Source organism: Maylandia zebra, linkage group LG16 (genome assembly GCF_041146795.1).
Source record: "Maylandia zebra isolate NMK-2024a linkage group LG16, Mzebra_GT3a, whole genome shotgun sequence".
NCBI lineage: Eukaryota > Metazoa > Chordata > Actinopteri > Cichliformes > Cichlidae > Maylandia > Maylandia zebra.
In genome coordinates, this window is record NC_135182.1 from 35,593,681 (window position 1) to 35,599,680 (window position 6,000).

Genomic DNA, 6,000 nt, shown 5'->3' on the forward strand with positions numbered 1-6,000 from the left:
TTGTGTGTGTGTGTGTGTGTGTGTGTGTGTGTGTGTGTGTGTGTGTGTGTGTGTGTGTGTGTGGCTTGACTCTGATGGGGATGTCAGAAAGGAGGATGCTCTCCAACATGTGGACAATATTGGACAATCGTTTATGTGCTGGACAGTCACAGAAGCACTTTCAGCAAAAAGCTTCGTTCCACCACAACCAATCATTTCCATCTGTGGCCTTACAGCTGCACAGCTCCTCCTTATCACACCTGGACAGTTTTCACTTGAAATATCTTGTTTATATCATATAAACAATTTTATTATCATGTTTTCATTGAGTATCTGTAAGGAAATTCCTTCCTGAGAATAAGGAAGTATTCTGATTCTGAACATCAAAAAAAACATTTGATGTTTATTATAATTTTTTAAAAACTGTCCAGCTTCGCTAAAAACAAAAGCTTCATTCTGGATGTTTCCTCGGGAGCGCACTGAATCAGCTGTAGAGCTTTCTAAATAAAATGGTGGATTTTCTGAACTCAGCCTTCATGGATGCCTGCCTGTGGCAGCTTCTACTCTATTAGTATTTTACCCAAGGAACAGCGGGCAGTCATTATGCCTTTACTTCTGTCCTTTTTGTTGCTCCAAGGCTTCACATTCAGAGGATCCAGGACATAAACCTGGACTGACCTTGAAAGGAGTTCTGAGAGAAAGGAGGTCTGAGGTTATCCAAGAAATAACCCAAAATGAAATTCCAGCGACAGGTTGTCAAAAATGTGTAACATAAGTAATAAGCTACAGCATGGCGAACTAATAATATCAGCAGTTAATCAGGAAACAACAATTAATCCAATATTCCCTGCATTTCAGCAAGTGAGCGCCTCAAACTCAAAAGATACACTTTTCTGTCTCATGTGATTAAAACTATGCTGAAAATAAACCAGAGCTTGAGAAGTAAGAGCTGGATGGTCATGTGAGCCCTGTTTTAGTGCCCTTTAGTTCAGTAAAACAACACCTTCACGCTCATTACTGTTTGAAGCCGAGCTCATTATTTGTTAAGGGGCAACTTTGGGCAGCCACGAACGGATCAGCGTTAAGGTTTCACAAGCTTTGTTATGAACACAGACATGAGCATTGACAAGACGAGAGTACGTGGTGGGGAATCTCTGACATGGAGGCGCTGCAACAGAGGGAGAGTGTGGATGATGGCCCCGCCCCTCCCTGAGCCTGGTGCTGCTGGAGGTTTCTTCCTGTTAAAAGGGAGTTTCTCCTTCCCACTGTCGCCACAGTGCTGCTCATAGGGGGTCATATGATTGTTGGGTTTGTCTCTGTATGTGTTATTGCAGGGTCGACCTTACAATATAAAGCACCTTGAGGCGACTGTTGTTGTGATTTGATGCAATTAATAAATTGAACTGAGATCTTCGAAATAAAAAAATCAATCAAACTGCAGACTTGCTGTGTTAGAGTCTAAATTTGGGTTCTCTGCCAGTGATTTCTAATATTTTGAGATTTTCTATTTCTTGGGCTAATGGGATGTGTAACAGCACCTCAATTTTTTTAACCTTTTTAATAAGAGAATTCTACATATTACTAATATATATGCATAAAGCCCTGTAGGTCAACCAGAAAACCCACAGAGCTTGCCTGCCTGTATGAAAATAAAGATTACAGTACCTGATGGTCCCTGATGTTCTCAGATCTTCGGTGTGGGAACAGAACAAACTCGATGAACACCTCTTCCTCTTTAACCCGGCCGCACGTTTAATTATGTTCTCCAGATTCTCACAAACGACTCAGTGCATTTCATAATTGTGTGACATTAGAAGATGTACCAGAGCTGTATCAGCTGGACTGCTTCCCACTTTAGCAGTCGTGTTCTACCAGAGGTGGATATCAGTTGCACTTATATAAGATGTCTAAAGAAAACGGAGCATCGGCAGTAAATAAATAAAATCTGGCCTCATTTTGTTTCACCTAAATAGAATCTGGCTCCAAAGACGTGTCCTGGACTGTGAGAATGAGTCCTCTATAACAGGATGAGTCGATCTCAGTGCTCTGCAGACCTGCTGAAACATGTTTCTAATAAAATTCTTATTTTGATTACTAACAGTTGATGAGCCTGTGGGCTACATGTGTTATCTTGCTTTTATACATCAATATGAATTCAGAAATATTCAAATAAACGTCCTCGGCCTTCTAAACAGAGCAAATGGAGCTTTGAGGTGAGCCTGTTCCTTTTTGTAAAGGATTTCCAGATTTGTTCTCTGTCAGTGTCGTGTTGGTTTATTACTGAGAGGCTGATTTAGAGCAGGATTTATAGAACACTGTATTCCTGAAAGCATAACCAGTGTTTTTCCTTCTGGCTGATGACACTGGTTTGTACATTTTTGAAACAGTAAAAGTCAACTTTCAAATTTCCCTCAGTACAAGCTCTTGAGTAATATGTCAACAAGTGAAACAAAAATATCGAAGCTGCTGTTATCCAGTCATGCAATCTGGTACATATTTGATAGAAAGTAATCAACTGGCAAGAATACAATTTGATATTTGTAGTGTATTTGCCTCCTTATCTACATTCTCGCTTTGCTGTCAAAGCTCTCAACTTTGGGTTAAATTTTAAAAAATCACTCAGTGACCCACGGTGAAATACCTGTACGCTCTCTTAGCCCGCTTCAAGTGGCCGGCCTTGCTTTGCTCCTGAGGAGTGATTTAGATTCAAACAGTAGTTTTCCTTTTGCTGACAGGACTCCAGCAGTCTTTATTCAGTCATTTCTATATCTGGTAGAAAGTTATGTTTCTATCTGTCAGAGAACAAGTCTTGATGTGTTGACCGTGTGATCACTTTAGCTTAAATAATCATATATTAAAGTGCAATGCACCAACCTGTAGAACACATCAGTCTAGCCCAGGGGTGGGCAATTCCAGGCCTCGAGGGCCGGTGTCCTGCAGGCTTTAGATCTCACCCTGGGTCAACACACCTGAGTCACATGATTAGTTCATTACCAGGCCTCTGGAGAACTTCAGGACATGTTGAGGAGCTAATTTAGCCGTTTAAATCAGCTGTGTTGGTTCAAGGACACATCTAAAACCTGCAGGACACCGGCCCTCGAGGCCTGGAGTTGCCCACCCCTGGGCTAGCCACAGTTTGACAGAAATTAACAACCTCACTTTGATCTGATTCACGTTTCCCCGTCACGTTGCTGCTTAGCGTGCAGTCTGAGAAAACTGGCTAATCTGGTGACTCGTTTTGCAGGGCTTGTAGTAGATGGTCTGTTAGCAGTGCTGTATCTGTTTGTTGAAGTCATTGGTTCAATGATTCAATGAGAACTTTATCGTCCCCAATGGGAAATTGATTTGCAGTATGTCCATACAGAGATATACAAACGAACACAACACATACCCACAAAAATAAGCCCAGAGGAAACAACCTAAATTTATCATCAAAAAAGTGCAGTGTGCAATGGCAACAACCCTTATGGTTTAGTGTTATGAGCCATGATAATAGCGAAGAAATTGTTAGATGATATGAGCTGGTTTTCAGAAACCCTGCAAACCCTGTTTAGTTCTGCACTGAGACGTGTTCACATGCAAGCGAAGCCTGCTCTGGTACGACTGCTCAGTAGATCTGGGAGTAAAGCTTCTGCTACAACAAATATGCTCTCCTATAGTCTGTTGGTTTTGTGAGATTGTGGAGGGTTTGTGAGATATTTTGAAATTTTGGGTTATTTGGAGTTATTGTGAACTTGCTGTTCTTGCTGGTCTTATTTGTTTTTTAGTTTTGAATCCTTAGTTATTCCTGGCATTTTGAGCTTTCAGTTTAATTCGTTCATGTATCTGCATTACCTTCCTTAGTTACTGTTTTCACTTCCTGCTTTATTGGTAATTGGCATTTGTCATTTTACTTTCGAGACTGTAACATTAGCTCTAATAAACAGCTTCATTTCTGTTATTCAACACATTCATACGTCTGCATTTGGGTCCACAGTTCTGGAATTTGTGTATTTTTCAGAGGATACCTGTTTGCTGAGATTACTCAGTGAAAATAAGTTGGTGAAAGTGTAGCTGATGGATCTCAGAGCAACAAAGGCAGCAAGTTAATTTACTTAAAGAAGTCTCTGATTAGATCAAATCTGAAGTTTCATCTGCAAAATTGCTTCAATTTAAGAATTACAACTCTTGGACCTTTTGTCCTAAAGATTGGCACGATTAACAAGACTATTAGTTTACTTTAATTTGATTGCTGACCAATAAAAAGTAGTTCAAAATATGTTGAAATGTGATAACTTTTCTACTTTTATGAAAAATGATGGCTTATTTATCATATGATATTACATTTTGGGGTTTGACATATTTTAATTTGCACTTCTGTATTACTGACATGATTGACATGGACACTGTTTTGGTTTTGGTATAGCTGGAATTACATGTATTATTGTGAGTTTAGGCAAAGTCTCTCTACAGGCTTTCCACAGGCTAGTGAGTATAAAGTCTGCTGTCTGACTCTGGTAGATGAAAGAACTGACAAACCTCCAAGCAATGTCTGATATTTTTCACACACCGGCCCATCCAAAATGTATGGACCAGTACAAACACATTTCTTCACTGACTCAGAATCCAAGCTTTCTACTTGTACATCTTCTATCCTCTACATTTACAGCTCCCACATACACTCATCGTATACAGATAGTTTATTGCAGCAGACAGGCTGAAAATAAATGAGAGTTTTATAGCCATAAAACTGAATCTAGACAGACCCTCATTTTTGCAAATTAGCTTAATAAAAGTTGTTCTTTATGTTGCAGTTTGGCTGCTGTAGAGCAGTGATGGGCAAACACTTTATTTCCAGTGAGACTCCATCTCTGTGTCAGGCTCCCACTGACATGCCATTAAGGTGGAATTTCACTGACTTGTTTACAGCTGAAATAAATGGACAGAAGATACTATTATTACAAATATAAATATTGTGTCGGACTGCTGAACTTCCCTTGTTAAGTCATCTGTGTCACATGATGTCATCTGTTACAGAAATAGGCTTGAACTGTCAGAGCCATTGATGTTGGAGATGGAAATGTGAAACCACCTGAAAGTCAATGAGGGATGATTGCTGCAGTGTTGCATCAAATCAGTGTGCGCTGAATGAGACTGTTTGAATAAATTCCATTCTAGGCGTACAGAGCTGTTTAGGAACGGGAGCCACGACTCTATTAAGAACTGAAGTTCACATTTTTGGTTTTAATACAGGTTTTTTTTGTTATTATTCTGATTTGAATCTTTAACATGTCATACAGGCTGACTGAGCTGTTGCTGAAGGTCTTTATTGTCACCAAACTTCAAGACCTGAGTAGCTGTTTTGAAGCGTTTCCCAAGCTGTATCGTCTATTTTAGATGGATGACTTCTTGGAATAAATGCACTGTGTCAGAGTGTTTTACAAGTCTGTTGTCACTCAAGGTATGATGCAATCTGCTGCAAATATGTTAAAGAAGGCTCCTTGAAAAATATTCTATTTAAAGTTTTTCTAGCTCTGAGTAAGTTACATTAAATAACTGCCAGGTCTCATCAGTGTACACTTTGCATGAGAAAGCCTGCAGGTGGCTTTGGACTTTACTCGTTTATCCTACACAATTAATATCAGGTTATTTCAACTCTTCTGTTTTTGTAAAAACATGTTTTTAAAAGGGTCTCTCTCTCACTTCTTGAGTCCCTAAAAAGTTAAGCCTGGTGATGTTAATGCCCAGCATACATTTTATGGAGAAAAGTATGTGACCATTCAATTGCTTTCAGTCCCATTGCCACAGGTGTGTAAAATGAAACACTGACTCCATGTCTGCAGAGTCCCAAACCTCCTCTCAGCACAGAAACTGTGCACCGGGAGTTTCATGGCATGTGCATTAATGGTCGAGCAGCTTCTGTAGTGTGCAGATATCTAAGTAATGATGTCCATAGTAGCTATTGGTTTGTATACAGTGCTATGAAAAAGCTCCGTTTAAGAAGGAAAAATGATGAAAATTAACTGAAACATAAAAGTGCAA